At 38.4% G+C, this 20,110-nt stretch overlaps 1 protein-coding gene across 10 annotated transcripts in view; it reads right to left on the bottom strand.

Moving 5' to 3' along the window:
* The window catches only part of QKI (QKI, KH domain containing RNA binding), a 323,675-nt gene that overhangs the window by 155,779 nt on the left and 147,786 nt on the right, over positions 1-20,110 (bottom strand). The gene's annotated exons all lie outside the window — the stretch shown is intronic.

The raw sequence follows: 20,110 nt of genomic DNA, 5'->3' as shown, positions 1-20,110 counted from the left end.
ATACCATGACTTTATATAATGGCATTATGATATTTTCTGTCTTATTATCCATCTCTTTGATAATGGTTCCTAACACTGTTAGTTTAAAAATAAATAAAATAAATAAAAACAGCTGTCGCTGCACATTGAACTGATATTTTCAGAGAATTATCCACAATGACTACAAAATCTTTTTCTACAGTGGTAACAGTTAACTTAGACACCACCATTTTGTACATATAATTGAGATAATTTTTTCCAGTGTGCATTACTTTGCATGTATCAACATTGAATTTCATCTGCCATTTTGTTGCCCAGGCACCCATTACACTGAGATCTCTTTGTAACTCTTCGCAATCAGCTCTGGACTTAATTATCTTAAGTAATTTAGGCTCCTCTGCAAACTTTGCCACCTCAATGCTCACCCTCTTCCAGATCATTTATGAGTATGTTGAACAGCACTGGTCCCAGTACAGCTCCTTGGGGGACGTTGCTATTTACCTCTCTCCATTGTAACCATTTATTCCTACCCTTTGTTTTCTATCTTTTAACCAGTTACTTATCCATAAGAGAACTTTCCCTCTTACCCCATGACTGCTTTCTTTGCTTAACAGCCGTTGGTATGGGACCTTGTCAAAGCTGTCTGAAAGTCCAAGTATACTGTATCAACTGGATCACGCTTGTGATCGGGTCACTCGCTGGAGGATTCTCTGCACCTTGAAGTCTTTAAATCATGATTTGAGGACTTCAATGGCTCAGATATAGGTTGGGGGTTTGTTGCAGGAGTGGATGGGTGGGATTCTGTGGCCTGCGTTGTGCAGGAGGTCGGACTAGATGATCATAATGGTCCCTTCTGACCTTAAAGTCTATGGTTCTATGGTCCACACGCTTGTTCCATTATACAGCTAGTCTCAAGAATTCTAATAGATTGGTAAGGCATGATTTCCCTTTACATAAAGGAGTGTTGACTCTTTCCCAACATATCGTGTTCATCTATATGTCTGATAATTCTGTTGTGTAGTATAGATTCAATCAATTTGTCTGGTACTGAAATTAGGTTTACCAGTCTGTAATTGTCAGGATTGCCACTGGAGCTTTTTAAATCAGCTTCACATTAGTTATCCTCCAGTCATCTGGTACAGTGACTGATTTAAATGATAGGTTACATACCATAGTAGTTAGTTCATCAATTTAATATTTGAGTTCTTTCAGAACTTGAGTGAATACCATCTGCCACTGGTGACTTACTACTGTTTGATTTATCAATTTGTTCCAAAACCCACTCTACTTACATATCAATCTGGGACAGCTCCTCAGATTTGTCAACTAAAAAGAATGGCTCATGTGTGGATCTGCCGCATATCCTCTGCAGTGAAAACAGATGCAAAGAATTCATTTAGCTTCTCTGTAATGGCCTTGTCTTCTTTGTATGCGCCTTTAGCACCTTCATTGTCCAGTTGCCCCACTGACTGTTTGACAGGCTTCCTGCTTCTGATATACTACCTTTTTTTTTTGTGCTGTTAGTTATGCCTTTTGCTAGTTGCTCTTGAAATTCTTGTTTGGACTGAAATTCTTCTTTACACTTGACTTGAGAGAGTTTATGCTCCTTTCTGTTTTCATCAGTGGGACTTGACTTCCAGGACAGTTTACATTTAAAGTATTAGTCATTGAATGATTTTTAGATGCACTGTTTTTAAAAATGTACATGCATATGGCCTTACATCAGGGTGGATAAAATCAATGATTTAAAAAAAAAATCAAAAAATTCTGTTTTTATTTAAATCGGATTTTTTTCATAAAATGCTTTTTGAGGAAAAAACCTATCTGAAGATCGTTTTAATTAAGATACATCAGAGCTCAAAGATATCTCATCACGGAATAGGGATTATAAATTCTAATTCTATAGTATGAGAATATATTCATCTAATGTTTAAGAAAAGTTTTGTAAATGAGTTCCAATAGTTCATGGATTAGGGACCCAATCTTACGGGGTTTCAGGGGTTTCTGTATAGATTATTTAGGTTAATCTTTCTATCTACCCAATAGGACTCAGTGCTCAGTCTAGAAGATACCATCAGAAATGCTTAATTTTGCAGTTCTCAAACTGTGGATTTGTCTCTCCAGAGGTAACATGCTTGTTAACAGCAAAAATGGTTTTAAATAAATAAAGAAATAAAGAAATAAATAAAGAGAGGTGAGAAATAGCAGACCTCGCCCCCATTGTCCCTCTGCAAATTTGTGTACACAGAGTCAATCCCTTAACCCCTCTCTAAAAGTGCAAAGTTTCAAAAAGTTAAATGAATAGAAGATTGTTGGGGGCGGAAGAAGAAGAAGAAGAAGAAGGAGGAGAAGTCTGGAGATAAATATGAGAAGGGAAGGACAGGCAGTAGAAACAAAAGTGAAACTGGTTTGAGCAGCATATTCCAGAAGTCTTGAGGTCTTTCCGAGTGTAGCCATCATTCATTTGAGATCTACCATACCATTCCCTCACTAGAAGGGAAAACCTATAATGGCAACAGGCCGTAAAAGCGACTCAGTTTGGGAATAAGAAACATTCAAGAAATATGTTTGCTGATGATTATGTTTAAAGAAAGTCACACCAGTGAACCGGTGGAAGTCACTTAAACACTTGGATTCAGAGAATGTCGAAGTGATAATCTCACTTTTAGCAGCAGTAGCTTCTTCTGCCGGTGTAGAAAGAATATTTTCTTCCTTTGGACTAATTCATTCCAAATTGAGAAATTGTTTGGGACCTGAAAAAGCAGGAAAGCTTGTTCTTCTTTTCCAGATTATGAACAAAGAGGAAAATGAAGGTGAAGACGACTGAGTTAGCTGCAGAAGCCAATATTTTAAATTTCTCATGTTGACCTGGCTAACAGTTGATTTTTTTTTTTAATTTCATTTAACTATTTTAGTTAAAAAACAATTTTAACAAAAGCAAACCTGATTGTAAAAAACTTGAATTTTTAACTAAATTCAAATATTCATATGCTTGTTTTGTTAAAATATTATATGTTTGCTGTTGAACAAAAAAATCCAGAATACATAACGTTGTTGTTTTAGTTAAATAAAACAATTTAAATGTCTGTCTGGTGATGTTCTCCTCCTAATGGCAAGAAAATCCTCCAAATATTAATCATTAACCTGTTGAATTGGAGATAGTTCACCTCCTAAGACTTCATAAATATCTCCTTCAAATACCTTTGGCAAATGAAATCATTCATTTTCTGATATAGCTGTAAAACTAATCTGAAAAGTTTACAAAATAGATCATTTGAAAAATGTACCTTCTAAAAATGAAACCTACATCTGTCTCTGAGTTGTGAAGAATATGTATTAAGGTTGTAACAACCAACAAGAATGCACTTTTATGTAGAAATCCATGATTAAATCGAGTCTTCCTGACTAGTGATTTAAATCAATTTGATTTATATCAAATCCACGCTGCCATACATTGCACGGAACTTAATCAGATAATTACATTAAAAAAAAATCGAGTTTCTCACACTGAAGTAATCCACTTCCCAGAGTTTCAGTAATTAAAAAAAAAATCCTCATGAAAACACTCATCTCAGAGGAATCAAATAACTCAAATTAATTCCCCAACAACCAGATACATCAATCCTCTATTATGTACAAAAAATTGCAGGAGGTTACTTCCAAAATTAATATAATCCAAGATATCAGCAGAATTCAAACATTTAGCAACAATGGATGAATGGACTGAAAGTAGTGACTTAATCCCATGGCAAGTCCATTTGGATCTTCACAACTATTTTAACTTTACTCATTTTTGAGTAAGCTCTATTGCTAGACTTATTTACATGACAAAAGGCCATGACTGACACCTGTAGTTCTACCCCTAAATACTAGGTAAATGGAAAAGCTGCAAAATTGGCAGACCTGGGTAAAATGGGGATGGTTTACTATATCATTGAAGTCTGCGTTTAGATAAGATATTTTGGTATTAAGTAACCTCTTAGGAAATATATTTTGTAATTGCAATTCCTGATGTAATTCACCAAGTTGAAGAACATACTATCTTGCTCTAAAACACTGTAAAGATCATTCCCTTATTTTGAAAGTGATTAAGTAGCAGATAAAAAGAAGCCAAACATCCCTTTATCTTTTAAATGACCAATAATTTAATTGCTTATTTTAAATGAATGGTGGTGTCTTGTTTTTCTATCGATTCCTTTTCTTTATGCAAAAGAACTTTTCTATCAACCTCCACTGAAGCTGCCAAATCCCACCCTCATGAGTTATCCAGAATGGTAAACCTCTTAATCCTAAACACCTACAGCGCACAACCAAATCCCGCACCAAGCACTAACAAGAACAATCATCCTACTTCAGTGAAAAGATCACCTACATTTGAAAAGGCTTCTCAAACACCATGGATCAATTCTCTCTACACCCATCAACAGCCTGCCTGCATTTCCTGGATTTGAATACATTCACTGCAAGAAATACTGGACACCCAAAAAGCATCTCAACACAACAGCTGTTAATCCACCCGTATTCTTTCCTGGATGGCAAAACCTACCAGCAACTGGTGCCATTCATTACCAAAACAGCCAACACTTCATTCAGGGAAGGACTCTTCCATTCCTCTTTCAAACATCTAAGTCTGACAAACATTGAAAAACCTCATCTTGGATACAATGTTTCTAGCCAGCTACCAGCCAGTGTCAAACCATGCATTTGATACAAGAAACTAGCCAAAGGCCAACTACAAACCAGGGCTTTGGAGCAGAGACCGGAGCTGGAGTGCGGAGCAGCTCCGGAGCAGTGGAGCTGCAGGTTTTTGCCTGGAGCTGGAGCGCAGCTCCAAAGCCCTGCTACAAACTCATCCAATTGAAGCAAGTATCCTTGACCAAGCATAATCGAGATTCAGGCCAAGGCATCAGACAGAATGGCACTGATGGATGATCTCCTACTGTGAATAAATAGTGGTCAAACATTCATTCTTATCCTCCTTGACTTCAGTAGCATTCAACACTGTCAACTGTGAGATATTACTCACCCACCTGAGAGCTGGCAAGGATCCAGGGGAAAACCACTAAAATAGTACAAGTTCTTACTGGAGGAACACATCCAACAGTGGTGATGGGAAACTGCACCTCCACCACAGACTGCTCACTTGCAGAGTCCTATAAGAATCAATTCTTTCTCTTGCCTAATTCAACATCAAAATGCCACCTACTAAATGAACTGATCAGACGACATGCAGCTGAAGTATCAAACACAATGAAAGTATTTTTTTTATTCAGTGGCCCGATTCAAAACAAAACGACAGCTAATTTTTTCTTATAATGTTTAATGCCTTGTGACACTTGGTGATGGAAAAAATCTCTTACCATCAAAACTTCTTGTTCAAGAATTTAGGAAAAAAGTCAATTGACACGTTCTGTGTAATAAAATACACGTAAGCAACAATTCACTACTAATTTCTGTCTGCTGAGAGGATTAGCTCATTTAAAAGGAAAATCTTATGTATTCAACAAAACACAAGTACAAGGTGCTTCAATATTCCTTAAATAAACTGACTTCAATCTAATCAGGACTTAATTGAAAAAGACTCATTAACAGCAGCTAGAACTAAAATGGACTCTCCTTTTTCAAAAGAAACTTAGCTCATTCCATTGGACATGGATAATTAACTAATCTTAGTATTAGATCTATGCCATAGTAATTATTTTAAGTTTTACAGCTTAGTTAAAACTAAGTTATTTCACTGATGGAAAAGTTTACTGTTGCTTACAGATCCCTTTCAAAACATGTTTCTGATTCATTTTAATCTCAGTACTGACTAGCAGGATGTAGTAAATTTTGGTTCTCTCTTTACTGTATATCATCTTAAATTTAAATAGCAGTTGACAATATAAAGCATCATGTGCTAAACAATTAACGTATATGTTCACAATATCGCAAAATAGACTCCAATATGAATTGTCCTCAAAAATCATAGTTTTTAAGCCTGCCTTTTGTTCAAAGCAACAGATGTTAACAGCTGAGAATTCCAGCATATTCAGCCTATAACTAAAACCACTTTAATCCCAGCCATCCTTCACTGAGAGAACTCTGGATGTAGTATGTGTATGTCTACTACCATGAATCTGGTAATATCTGTTTAGTTTTTTCCTAGCAAGCACATAATTTTACCATTAATTTATTGGGTCATTTATGGAATTAAACCTAGCGCATTATGCTTATTCATACATGTCAAGACTCAAGAGTTTCACTGATATACACTTTCACCTGTATTTTATACTACTGTTTTGTCCATTTCAAAACCATCTGAATTCTCTCACCTTCTGGTATTTAAGGGGTTTTTGCTCTGGAGGAGTCAGAAGAAAGTTTAGATAAAGTGGTAACTGAAATATTAGTGAAACAAAAGAAACTGAACTCTTACTAAAAAGTTATGTATTTTTCATAAAACTCCTCCATGTAGTCTACATCCTCCTGTATCCTATTTTCAAAATCCTTTTTTTCCCCCACTGTCACAAGCTCAATAATCCTCTTCCCACATCAGAGATTTTGAATTCAAATAGCCTAACAGTTAACTACCTATACAACAAATCTTGTAATTCTCCTCTTAATCCAAGTTTAATAAAAAACAATACATGATCAAGGTTTAATATCAAGGATGGAATTCGATCAGAGGATTAGGCTGCTGTTCGAACCACAAAGGCTGCATTTTTTTTAAATGACAATCCCCATCCGGTGAGTTTCAGCTTAGTATTTAGTTGAGCACAATTCTCTATAAACATTAAATAGAAAGTTCAAACATCTAAGAGACAAAGCTATTTAAGGGGACATTACATCAGATTCATATCAGCTGTATTTTTCCTGAAAGATTAATATTGCTCTACAGTGATTCTCGTCGCCCTCAGACATCAGCATCACTATCTTTCAAAGCAAAGCAAAGTCATTATGCACTAGAAAGTAAAAAAGTTCTTTAACAGATCATGAAATAGACTTTTTATACAATCATTTATTTTAACGATGCCATTCATTTGCTACGTTTTTATAAAAAGTTATTTAAAACACACTGCAACAACACTGAACCTATTATAAGACCTGTACAAAAGCAGGAGATAGCCTTTCTTATAAAAATACTACTATTCCCAAATGTAAACAAGTTACCTGTGATATTTCTCATTCACCACTTGATCAGTCAAGAATTACATACTGGAAGTGATAGGCGAAGTAAACTACTTTGGAAAGAGAAAAAGTGTGTAGGGTAAAGAGATAATTATTCTGCACAGACTGCTTACAAAGCTCCCTACACAAGCAACTTATTTCATTAGAGTGAATCAAGAGATAATTTCTAAATATTACTTTAAAGTCCTTGCTACTTTCTTTTAAGTTTCCTGGAGTATGTCCTCCACTAATCAGCATTTATACATTTTAAGTGTTTTATATGATCAACTAAGTTGAAAAATCCACACCCAAGTGAAGCAGTTAAACCGACCTAACCCCCAGTGTAGGTCAAAAGAAGAATTCTCTTGGGGAGGGGGAGTACCTACTCCCATCGGCGTAGGTAGCATCTTCATTGATGCACTAGAGCTACACCGTTGCAATGTTTAAAGCGCAGAGAAGCCATAAGCACAGTTACCTTTACAAAGAGGTAAGTCTTTTTCATATCAGAAGTGTAATAGGTCCAGAACACAAGATACTTCTCTCCTGTGGACGGAGGGACAACACAGCTCAAGCTAAAATGTTTTTCCAAATAAATCAGAACAGACTTTCTATTCACTTTGCAGGCAATAGCAGCCACAGAAGCAGTGAAGCTATTGGAAGTTGAATAGAACAGCCCACTTCTAGAAGCATCTGCCATTGGTAAAACCATACTGGTCACCAAGACTCCACTGCATCATGTATCCTACAAGAAAGCGCTATAGTAGGGAAACTAAGTAGGTAATCGTCTATGGACACTGTTCCAATAACTAGATTCTAGAAGTTGCAATTTTTCCCCACATATTTGTAAATCATCTATCTGTAAATCATCTATACTATAGATGCTGATATGACAGATTTTTCATTGTGCTAAAAATTGTTTAGTAGATTTGGTGGAGAAAGAAAGCACTTTCAATACAACACCTTTTAAGTGAATATATGACTTCCACAAGAAAATTAAGCTTAGAATAAGGATTTTTATTTTTTTAACATGGAAAAGATCTGATACACTTTGACCTTTCGGACACTGTCCAAACAAATTCAATATATATGGATGAACCAGGGTAACTTCTGATCTGGAATTGCATAGTGACAAGAAAGCCTGATAACTAATGGTCACAGAACATTTGGCTGAAGCGACTGCTAAAATGGAAGCTTTAAGATGGAATTAATCTGTCTTCACGTTGGAAACTTCATTGATCATAGAGTAATAAATTAAAATACTGCATTTTGAATGCCCAAACTGTGTGTCTGTCTCTGTTAAAAACACAAACCTTATAATGAAATTTAGATAAAGTCATTACCTTAAAGTGAAATTCCTGGACCCACTTTGTAAACATATGATGCTTCTCTCTTCAGCTGCCTGCTTGCACAATTCTTTTTTCAGAGTGCAGAAACAAAATCTGACAGTGATGACATGTGACTGCAACTATCAGTATGGCACTGTCTTCCACAGACAACTGGCAACACTCATCTTCAGCAAACATTGTTCCAAGCTCAACCCATGAAGTTTAACAAACTGCAGCACGTTGGTCAGGCCCAAGCTAGGAAGTATCTGGTAAGTGGAAATCAATGCACTGTAATGGCTAGTGCTCCTGATAATGGATTTTTGTAAACTGATTCTGACAGTTCTAATAACTGCAAAAGTAAGCATTTGAGCAGCATGAATTTCCTTGACAGCCATTATCACAAAATGATTGTATCAAACACTGATCGTCTTGGCTGTATATTCTGCATACAGACTGCATGTTTCATTTTTGCCTAGCTATCAACACCACCAAATATTTAAAATATGTCTTGTCAACATAGCTAGAAAGAATCAGGAAAATAACTAACATGCAAAGTGCTCTCTGGGATTGGCCCTAGATTTTTAACAGATCACCTCTCCGTACATAACCACGGCCCGACTCTCTCATGACATTTACATTCTGCTGTAACCACTGAAGTGTCAGCCAATAGCAGGAGACTGATGAAGTTTCATAGGAACTGGATTTAGATTATGCAATTCACTCCCACAGAAGAGAAGTATGGCGGATTTCAACTCTCAGAACTAAATGCTACACTCATTTCTTCAAATTAACTTTCCCCTCAAAATTCTTCATATTCAGACAGACACACAACATCCACTCAAGCAAACATACAAAACCACTTAAACTAAGCAAGCTGTTTCTCCTAAAGCCTAAAAAGGAATTTGTAGATACTTGATGAAGTTAATACACCTGGCAAATACCTAGATAGAAACAACATGAAGTCCTAAGTATAAGAAAACTTTTTTTTAAAACCACTTTACTGTTCATAAGAAGCGTTTACTATGAGCACAAAGATTTGAGATTCTAACATTTGGGGGTTGTTTTCAAAGGAATGTTACTTAGTAAAATATAACATTTTCCTTCCAGGCTGACCACTTCTGAATCACTGAAATCCATGCTGTATTACACCAAGTTTAAAAAGCAGGGACTTTTTATTTCTCTATTATGGCACTCCACATCAATCAACCTTAAGGTTCAATGCAAAACAAACTTCACATTATTTCTAAACTTTAAAATTTTCTTTCAAAATGAAGTCTATTTTCTAGGGCTGTCGATTAATCGCAGTTAACTCATGCGATTAATCAGTTTTAATTGCACTGTTAAATAATAGAATACCAATTGAAATTTATTAAATATTTTGGATGCTTTTCTACATTTTCATATATATTGCATTCTGTGTTGTACTTGAAATCAAGTATATATTATTTTGCTTACAAATATTTGAACTGTAAAAATGACAAAGGAAATAGTATATTTCAATTCACCTCATACAAGTACTGTAGTGCAATCTCTTTGTAATGAAAGTGCAACTTACAAATATAGATTTTTTTTTGTTACATGACAGCACTCAAAAACAAGACAATGCAAGTCCACTCAGTTCTACTTCTTGTTCAGCCAATTGCTAAGACAAACAAGTTTGTTTACATTTAAGGGAGATTAATGCTGCCCTCTTCTTATTTACAATGTCACCAGAAAGTGAGAACAGGCATTTGCTTGGCACTATTGTAGCCAGCATTGCAAGGTATTTACATGCCAGATATGCTAAACATTCATATGTCCCTTCATGCTTCAGCCACCATTTCAGAGGACATGCTTCCATACTGATGATACTCATTAGAAAAATAAGCGTTAATTAAATTTCTGACTGAATGCCTTGGGGGAAGAACTGTATGTCCCCTGCTCTATTTTACCCTCATTCTTCCATATATTTCCTGTTATAGCAGTCTCGGATGATGACCCAGCACGTTGTTCATTTTAACAACACTTTCACTGCAGATTTCACAAAACACAAAAGGTACCAATGTGAGATTTCTAAAGATAGCTACAGTACTCGACCCAAGGTTTAAGAATCTGAAATGTCTTCCAAAATCTGAGAGGGATGAGGTGTGGAGCTTGCTTTTAGAAGTCTTAAAAGAGCAACACTCCGATGCGGAAACTATAGATCCCAAACAACCAAAAAAGAAAATCAACCTTCTGCTGGTGGCATCTGACTCAGATAATGAAAATGAACATGCATCAGTCTGCACTGCTTTGGATTGTTATCAAGCAGAACCTGTCATCAGCATGGATGCATGTCTTCTGGAATGGTGGTTGAACCATGAAGGGACATGTGACTCTTTAGCGCATCTGGCACATAAATATTTTGCGACACCGGTACAACAGTGCCATGAGAACACCTGTTCTCACTTTCAGGTGACACTGTAAACAAGCAGCGGTTAGCATTATCTCCTGCAAATGTAAACAAACTTGTTTGTCTGAGCGATGGGCTGAACAAGAAGTAGGACTGAGTGGACTTGCAGACTCTAAAGTTTTACATTGCTTTATTTTTGAATGCAAGTTTTTTTGTACATAATTCTACATTTGTAAGTTCAACTTTCATGATAAAGAGATTGCATTACAGTACTCGTATTAGGTGAATTGAAAAATACTATTTCTTTTAGTTTTTTACAGTGCAAATACTTGTAATCAAAAATAAATATTAAGTGAGCACTGTACACTTTGTATTCCGTGTTGTAATTGAAATCAGTATATTTGAAAATGTAGAAAACATCAAAAAATATTTAAATAAATGGTATTCTATTATTGTTTAACACTGCAATTAATCGCGATTAATTTTTTTAATCGCTTGACAGCCCTATTTTCGCTATTGAAGATAAATTTTATTTGTAAAGGGTGTTCAACAGGTTTTCCTTACAGCTCATGTATCCAGTCATCAATGCTCTTTTACTCGACTTTACAAGATCTGAAAGACAGGCTTAAAAAACCTGCAATTACTGGAGAATTCATATATTAGAATATTCATAACCACTTGCACAGTTTCATTCATGTAGGTCATCTTCATAAAGTAAACCAAAAAATGAAAATTTTCAGACAAGTCTTTTGGTATTTTAAAAACACCATACATTTTGAACTTAGGTTCGGTTTGGGGGCACTAGCTTACATTAAGTTTTCATAAATACCTTGATTGCAAGGGGTTTCAAAAAAGGAAATGGAGAGAAAATTCATTCTGACATATAAAAGAAAGCCTTAACACTTGCTAAACATATTCTAGTTGAATAAAAGTGCCAGTACAACAGCTTTATATTGTTATTTGTACACACATATATAGTACATGTAGCACTTCTGACGATTTGTGAACATTAACTACTCTATGTTTAAGACAGCTGTCAAGTGACTCAGCAAGTGGGACAGACCCTCCAGCAAACATTAAGGTTATTATTTTCTAAGGTCAGCGACTCTACATTTGATTACATTTATTCACACAGACAGATCAAGACCATGCGTTACTGGAGAAAAGCAAGTCTCTGGAGGAAGGTCAGGGACCAGTAACTACAGAAATGTTACAAATGAGTTATGAGCAGAACTAGGCAATATTTGTTTAGTTTTTGTTTGCTGAAAAATGCAGCTTCATTCAATCTGAAACTATGTGTAATTTACTGATGAGTTCGCCAAATAGAATCCTAAGACTGGAAGGGACCTCGAGAGGTCTTCTATTCCAGCCCCTGCACTCAAGGCAGAACTAAGTATTATCTAGACAAGGGGTTTTCAACCTTTGTCCTTCTGAGACCCCTCCTCCCCAACATGCTATAAAAATCCCACGGCCCACCCGTGCTACAACAATTGTTTTTCAGTAGATTAAAAGCCAGAGCTAGCGTTAGGGGTAGCAAGCAGAGCAATTCCCCAAGGCTCCGCGAAGCAAAGCTGCGCTCAGGCTTCAGCTTCAACCCAGGTAGGAGGGGCTTCGGTGGGCTGGCTGGAGCAGCCCCAGGCAGCAGGACTTGGGATTCGGCTTTCTGCCCGTGGCCCCAGTGAATATAATGCTGGCCCTGCTCTCTGGTTTATTTTGGCAGACCCCCTAAAACTTGCTTGCGGCCACCAGGGGGCCCCGGACCCGATTGAGAACCACTGATCTGGACCAATGGCGCTGAAACTTCTCCTGTCGCGCCCCTCCCCTTACCAGTAATACATCCTTAGTACGGACAGAATGTAAAATATTAAATGGTTAAACAGTTAACTGGTAAACATTAGTCTAACTGTTAAACCACCCTAATTGTTGACCCCCAGGCCTGCGGGCTGGGCGGAGCAGTCCCGGGCCCCCTGCATTTAATCGATTAACCTTATTTTCTTCTAGGTGCTTACGAACTGATTGACTTATTATTTGCTCCATTATCTTTCTGGGTACCGAAGTTAAGCTGACTGGTCTATAATTCCCTGGGTTGTCCTTATTCCCCTTTTTATGGATAGGTGCCACATTTGCCCTTTTCCAGTCCTCTGTTATCTCTTCTGACCTCCACGAGTTCTCAAAGATAATCACTAATGGCTCAGAGATCTCTTCAACCAGTTCCTTAAGTATTCAAGTTGACAGGACCTGATGAGTGATATCCTAGAAGTAATCTAACTTGTCTAAGTAGTTTTTAACTACTATTTTCGTCTCAAATCCTACCTCATTTTCACTGGCATTCATTAAGTTAGACGTCCAATTGCTGGTAAACTTTTTGGTGAAAACTAAAAAAAAAAATCATTTAGCACTTCTGCCATTTCCACATTTTCTGTTACCGTTTTTTCACCTTCAAGGACAGGCTAGGGTGTCAATAGGAAATAAATAGTGGTGATCAGCCCAAGTAATAAATCTCCTCCATTTGGTTGTATACATTAATCTTGCAGAATCTTTTCAACTCAGAATATTTTGTATCTCCAGAGAACAGGCTCTTTCCACATCAGTCATCCAATCTGTGCAATGTAAGGAGGTCAGATCCAGAGGCACCTTCTTTCCAGTCTGGGAAATTAATTCCAATAGAAGAGAGGTAAAGGTTTTAGAGGGCATATTGACAAAGTCATTAGGTCTGGATATCAAATCTGCCTTGACCAGGCTGGTGCCAATTAGATCACTACTGCCAAATCCTGTGTGATGTTCTCAAAACCCTCAGAATCGGAAGGATGGGAGAATAAATATAGATCCTGCAGGTTTCCGTAAGGCAACTTTCAACTAACACATCAAAATGATTTCTTTAATATGGTTGCAACATGAGAGGCCGGTGGTCTCCTTTTCTAGAAATGCTGTCTTTTCTTGAAAGTTCTGAGGATCTTTGATGAAAAAAACATTAGGCAATGACCTTTGCCTGGTGTAGAATCATGGCTTTCTTTCTAGGAACTGGTATGTATGCACCTGGTGACCAAAGAGTGGCCCAGGAGTCTTAACATATGCAAGGAGTCATCCACGTTAGTGCTAAAAAGGCCTTTGAAGGGAAGGTCTTCAATTGTTGTCTTATAATTGTTGAGTGTGAACTGGACATCACTGCCTTATCCAGGAACAATGAAATGTTAGCTGACATAGGGTGATCTTTTACATGGAGGATGCTCTTCCTCTAGTACCTCTTTTTAGTATTCAGTATGTAGGAGTGCAAACTGAGCCCTTTGAGAAGAAGTGCAGAAGAGGTGATTCTAGTTCTGGAAGGTGGGGGGGGGGGGGTAGACAGAGGCGGACTCTCATATTTTTAAGACCCAGAAGTTCCAGTAGGGCCATGAATGCATATTATATGGAAAAGGGGGGATTACAGGCCAAGCTGGAGGATACCAAGAGTACCTATCCTTGTAACCTCTAAACATTTGATGCATATAGGAGGCCCTCAATTTCCTGAGTCATAAGGGTAATACGAACAGGATGCCTCCCTACTTGGCTCTGAATCAGACACAGTAACAGTCTTCATCCAGATTTGACGCTACCCTAATTGAGGTCTCAGGAAATCTGAGATTGTGCCCTATGTGGTGCTAAAGAGGTATTCAGAACTGCTATAATGGTGGTAGCTGACACCATAGTTGAGACAGTCAGCACCCAAGAGAGCAATGGAGATGCTGGCTCAGTAAATAGAGATCTCCTGGTAACACAAAAGAGCTCGATACTGAAAAAAAGTTGGTGCTGTAAAAACAGATTGGGCACTGAAGTGGCGTTGATGGTACCGAGCAAGTTGTTGGTATGCAGACTCCATACCGGAGGTAGTTACTCATCTTGTGAGACAGTGCCAACAGTCTGGTACTACGCTCCTTCAGGTCTCCATCAGTAGCTGATTTGGGCCCTAAAGTCCTCTTAGGCTGGAAAAGATGAGGTGATCTCAACCTTTTTTTTGCTCTGGTCTGCCAAGGGAAATCTGCCTGTTTTCCAGAGAAGCAATGCACCTTTCTACTCTTGCCTGAAGTTTGACTTGAGGATTTAGCAGCCCTACCAGAGTACACAACTAGGGCCATTTGGAGGACGGTGCTCAGGAGCTGGCAGCTGATTTGGAACTTCCCAGAGCACTTCTGGACTCAGATCAAGCTAGTTTGATGGGTCTTGCTTACCTGGGTCTGAAATAGGTCAACAGGGCAGTCTAAAAGAAAAAAATGGAGGTGAGCCTCTACTGCCTCTTGGGTCCATTTTGAAAAAGACATATAGATGCAATATTTGCCAGGAACGTGCCCCTTCCTGAGGCAAAAGAAGCATCTGTTGCAGCCATCATTAAGTCATTTCCCAGGAGGGAAGCTTCAATCATGACTAAATCCCAATACTAGGGGAAAATATTTTTCACCCCAAGTGACAAAAAACAGAAAAATTATACCTATAAATTCCAATAGGAAAACTTCACTATATATACACTTGTAGACCTAACTAATCTTAACACCACCTACAATATATGGGGGGGGGCACGAAGAAATGCCTTGAGACTTGGACACTGGCAGCATTCCGTCTTGCAGCCACGGGCAGTAAGAAGGAACTCGGGGGTGTTTGGGCCCACTTTGCCTTTTCTGGCGTCAATACGAGCTATGAAGATGCTCAGAGTGCATGGGTGGCCCCAATGCACATTTCTGGCTATAAAAGATTCCAATCTCCAGTGCATGCGCACCCAAAAGTGGAATACATATGGACAAATCACTGGAAGAAAGATCAGCTTCACTGCAGCTGCTCAGAACCACGTGGGCAGCAATAAATGACAAGAATGTCCATTTAACTCTGCTGATGTAGTTTAGGAAAGCTGAACAGCAGCAGAGAAGAGAAACAACAGCTCAAGAAGTGGATGCTGAGGGAGGGTTAGAAAACAGACCACACCACAAGCAGCAAGGAGGCCGAGAAGGGGCAGAATAAATGAGGCACCCTCCTGTGAGCCAAAAGAATGGCAGAGCACTGGACCCAATTACTCCAAATACTGTAAAAGCTCCAGTGTGGCAATGACAGAAGGAGAAATGAGAATGCTCCTTTTCACTTCCACTGCCATTGAGGTGGAAAGGATGCTTTCAGCATCAGTCACCTGACTAGCTAGAATAGGGGTTCTCAAACTCCATTGCACAGCGACCCCCTTCTGACAACAAAAATTACGACACAACCCCAAGAGGCGGGACTGAAGCCTGAGCACCACTGCCCAGGGTGGAGGTAGGAGGAAGCCAAAGTCCAAGGGCTTCAGCCCCAGGCAGGGGGTCTGTAACCTGAGCCCCGCCATCCAGTGCTGAAGCCTTCTGGCTTCAGTCTGGGCAGTGGGTCTCGTGCTTCATCCCTGGGCCCCAGCAAGTCTAAGCTATCCCTGATGACCCCATTAAAATGGGGTTGCGACCCACTTTGGGGTCTCAACCCACAGTTTGAGAACTTCTGAGCTAGAAGCAGATAAAAGAATAATGCCTTGTCTACACTAGAAAAGGTTTGCCGATATAGCTGTAAATTATAGCTATACTGGCAAATCTGCCCACGGTAGATGCAGCTTATACTGAGAAATGATTTTTTTTTTTTTTTTGCTGGTAAAACACTGTCTACACTAAGGCTTTTGCTGGCATAGCTGTGTAGGCTGGGGTGTGGTTTTTTTCACACTCCTAATCAACATAGCTACATCGGCAAAACTTAAGTGTAGACCAAGGCTCAGTACACCTCACCAGCATTCAGAGTAGCCCACAAGCAAGAATATCAGCATCCTTCTCCTTCCTGACAGGCAGGTGGGTTATTAATTAGATAGTGCCCCTGGATCTTGCTCTCATTTTGAATGACAACTAATAAGTTTAGGTCTGTGAAATAAGTGTCTGAAAACTTTTCAAACAGGATACCCATAATATGGAAGATTAAGAATTAATAAACCTTCATTCAGATAACTATTCAACCTAACTGCAAGTGAGCTCTCCCAAAATTCTTCCCCTATCCCTTTATGTCTGTTTACACATTACTCATTTTATTATTAGAATTTAAGAATTATACCTTGGCAAACACTTAATCATCTGTCTTTTGGAAACCAAGGTATACATCTACATTTAGGCAAAACAAACAAAGACTGAATGAATTTAAACAGCATCCAGCTTTCTAAACAGACAAATATTTCACTTTTCAGAGAAAAGTTTGACAGTTCATCCTTGCAATGTTAACCATATTGTGTCTTCACATTTGACCCACTCTGCAGAATCTGATCTGAAAAAAAGTAGAAGTCAAACTGTTTGTTGGTAAACTAGCAGCTACAATAAAGCTTTCGTGAATAATAGCCGGAATGATCTTCTACTAGATTAAACCTGAATGAGGTTTGAAAATCCTAAAAGGTTCTGGTGAGGTGGTTGCTGGCTCTGAGTCAGGTATGTACAACAGTCATATTCTTCTTACTAAAAATAAGTTTTTACTAGAATTTTTAACAGAACTTTCAAAGGGTTATTTTCATTAGTAAGCTTCTGCTACAATACATATATATTTTTTAAAAATATGTAAAAGTTTACAGTAGTTACTTCAAAAGATTAATACCCTTAATGTTAGTATTAACATTATGGAGTCACCCAAGATTGTTTGCATATGGTCAACCATATGATTTGTTTTAACACACATCGTTTGCCTCAACACCCACACATTATATGTCATCTGAAGCATTCTGAAGCTACTCATTTGTCTAATAGTTCTCATTCTCATCTAGAGGAAAACCATTATTTCAAAAGCCTTTACAAACAACTGTCAAATCTACAGTGTTACATTTGGCAAGTTATATTTTAAAACTCCATACAAGCAATGCCTTAATCTCAAAAAATGAAAATTTAGTTAAGGACTGGTTTATATGTGGAATGTCCATGCTAACGAGTATGCAGGAGGAATTCAGGATGCAAGTTTTAACTACTTTTTAAAAAATTCTCTTATTATTTTTATTCAAGTATCAGTTAGAGACCCCTGAGAAAAACAAGGCAAGGTAAGTCATTGTCCCTGCCCAAGAGCTTTCCATCAAACTAAACAAGGCAGTTATGGGGTGAGAGAAAGGGATGTTAACATAAAAGCACAGTGAATGAAGTGATGGTTTGAAAACGTGGTTAGTTTCAGGAGGTTTAAAATAATTATTGGGTGGCTTTTAGTTAGTTTACTTATGCTTGTAATTCTGTTTACACACACACAAAATGTATTATAGGGCAGAGTGGGTGAGGAGGGAAGGTATTAGATTAAAGGGAAAACAAGGAAGAAGGGACATTCAGGGATATTTTAAAGGAAAGAACAGAGGATCATGGTGTACTAAGACTGAAATAAAGAGACTGAGGGAGGGTGGAAGAAGAGGGTTAAGGCAAGCAGTTTGCCAAGTAGCAGAGAAGAAAAAGTGACCAGAGTAAACATTGTACCAAGCATAGTCTGATGATGTCAGCATCTGAGGTGCCTGCAGATACTGCTTTTGTAACTGCTCCTGCCATCATGAGCATCCGCCCACAGGACAACTCCTGCCAGAAGGTTCTCCCTTCTGAGCTCATATGGCTGGAGGAGGAGTGGGGCTTCCGTGGCAGGAAGTTTAGGTGTCATCTCCCCCTTAGCCCCGAACTGGTATATGTGAAGGAACACCTTTGGTGTGTCTTGATTCAATCAAAATATTCAGGATACATCACCACAAATTCCCATTGTCTTTTTCCAACACATACTATCTATGGTACTTGCGAAATCAGATATTTCTAAGTTCTGAAATACCTTCAGTGGACCAGGAAGTTTTTAGACAATTATGGAAAGGGATTTTTTTTTTAAATTAAAAATACTTCTCTGACATATGGCCCTTCCATAGATACAGTTGAACACATTTTGGGGCTCTATTTTCATGTTTAACTTTGCTGTAAATCATAAATTACTAATAGAAATTGATTAGTTAGTGGAGAATAATATTAATTGGTTAACTGAAAACTGAATTGTGCAATTACAGTGCACACAAATTTAAGAATTTATTAAAAGATTATACTGTGCTTTGAAGTATTGGTCCAATTTTGCAAAAAGGAGAGGTTACTTACCTTCCACAGTAACTGGACTTCGAGATGTGTGCCCCTATGGGTACTCCACTTCAGGTGCACATATACCTTAAGTGCGTTTGATCTGAGATTTTCAGTTGCAGTGCCCATTTGGCCCATGCACGAGCTCCAGACCTCCTCACGCCCCATATCGAGGATAAGAACCGCTCCCAGTTCCTTCTCTGCAAAGTCTCTCGAGATGAGACTCAAAGGGGAAGTAGTGGAGCACCCACAGAGAAACAGGTCTCAAAGAACTCCAGTTACTGTACAAAGTAGGTAGCCTCTCCTTCTTCGAGTAGTATCCTGAAGTGGGTGCTCCACTTCAGGTGACTCCCAAAATAGTACTCATGGCAGGAGAAAGTGACCTTTGGAGCCGAATTTAATACCAACAGGACTGCCTTGCCAACAGCAGCATCTGGTCTGGAAGCATGTACTAGGGAACAGTGTTTGGGAAAAGCATGAATTCATGCCCAAGTTGCAGCCTTGCAAATTTCTGCAACCGATACATTTTTCAACAGTGCATGGACTTGGATTGGGATCTTGAAATAAGGGCTATTTTAGAAGGGGGCTGAATGTGACCAGTCTAATAACAAGAAAGAATACATCTGGATACATACTTTTAAAGTCTGCGTAGAAACTGGGGGTCTCTTGGATCTGTCCACAAACAAGACAAACAGTTTGGGAGACTTTCTAAATAGCATTCTATGTGGACAGAACCAAACTAATGCCCTTCTAACGTCCAAGCTATGGAAGGCAACTTCTTCCCTGGTCTGGCTTCAGGAAAAAAAAATGGAATGTGGCTAACCTGGTTAACATGGAACTCAGAAGACATTTTAGGCAGATGTGGCCGTAAAGATACTTTTTCTTTGAAGAAAATTGCCAAAGGGAGGATCTGCCATTAACGCCCCTAATTTTCCAACTCTCCAGGAAGAAGTGATAGCTACCAAGAAAGCTGCCTTCAAAGACAGGTGTAGTAATGCACATTTAGCCAATGGTTCAAAGGTGGGTTTCATTAGGCAATTAAGGAACAAGATCAAAACCCATACAAGTGTGGGCTTTCTAAGCTACAGAAAAAGGGTTAATCAACTCCTTGATGAATCTATCTGTTGTGGGGTGGGCAAACACTGAGAATCCCTCTCTGGGGGAATGAAAAGCGGTAACCGCAATCAAATAAACTGTGATGGCAC

The sequence above is a fragment of the Emys orbicularis genome, chromosome 3, assembly GCF_028017835.1.
Source record: "Emys orbicularis isolate rEmyOrb1 chromosome 3, rEmyOrb1.hap1, whole genome shotgun sequence".
NCBI lineage: Eukaryota > Metazoa > Chordata > Testudines > Emydidae > Emys > Emys orbicularis.
Note: the sequence above shows the minus strand (reverse complement) of the source record. Positions and strands in the feature narration are given on the sequence as shown.